The sequence below is a fragment of the Myotis brandtii genome, unplaced genomic scaffold, assembly GCF_000412655.1.
Source record: "Myotis brandtii unplaced genomic scaffold, ASM41265v1 scaffold357, whole genome shotgun sequence".
Lineage (NCBI taxonomy): Eukaryota > Metazoa > Chordata > Mammalia > Chiroptera > Vespertilionidae > Myotis > Myotis brandtii.
The window spans coordinates 693582-694279 of NW_005363729.1; the positions used below are offsets into that span (position 1 = coordinate 693582).

Below are 698 nucleotides of genomic sequence, written 5' to 3' on the forward strand. Positions count from 1 at the left end.
CCTGTGCCCCACCCCCCCACTGCCCTCCATCAGCTGGGCAGCCTCGGCCCTCACTGTCTCAGCCTCACCCGGCCTCCATTCCCAGACTCGTTCTGCGGTGTGGGTGAGGGGCATTGGGTAAAGTAATCCAGCCTCACAGGCCACCCTTCCCCCTGGGACGGCTCAGCCCAGGCCTCAGCACACAGCACCCAGCACATGGCACCCAGCACACAGCACCCAGCACATGGCACCCAGCACACAGCACATAGCACCTGGCACATGGCACACGGCACCCGGCACACAGCACCCAGCACCCGGCACCGAGCACACAGCACATAGCACCCAGCACATGGCACCCAGCACATGGCACCCAGCACACGGCACCGAGCACACAGCACCCGGCACCCGGCACACAGCACCCGGCACCCAGCACACAGCATACGGCACCGGGCACATGGCACCCAGCACAGGGCACCGAGCACACAGCACCCGGCACCCGGCACACAGCATACGACACCCGGCACATGGCACACGCACCCAGCAGGCTCTCTGTAAATGGAGCCTTTGGTGTCTCTCCGAGCTGCCTGAGGCCCAGGAGGCCGGTCCTAAAGCTCAGCCTGGACCCTGTCATTTCCTCGCCGGCCTCTCGGCGGCCTGTGGTTGGCGATAAGGGCCGGTGCTGCCTGGTTCTCGGGGCCGGGCCCGGGGGAGGGTGCAGC

At 67.0% G+C, this 698-nt stretch overlaps 1 protein-coding gene across 1 annotated transcript in view; it reads left to right on the top strand.

The window, feature by feature from the left end:
* Positions 1-698, top strand: part of SARDH (sarcosine dehydrogenase) — a 40049-nt gene that overhangs the window by 5882 nt on the left and 33469 nt on the right. The window lies entirely within an intron of this gene.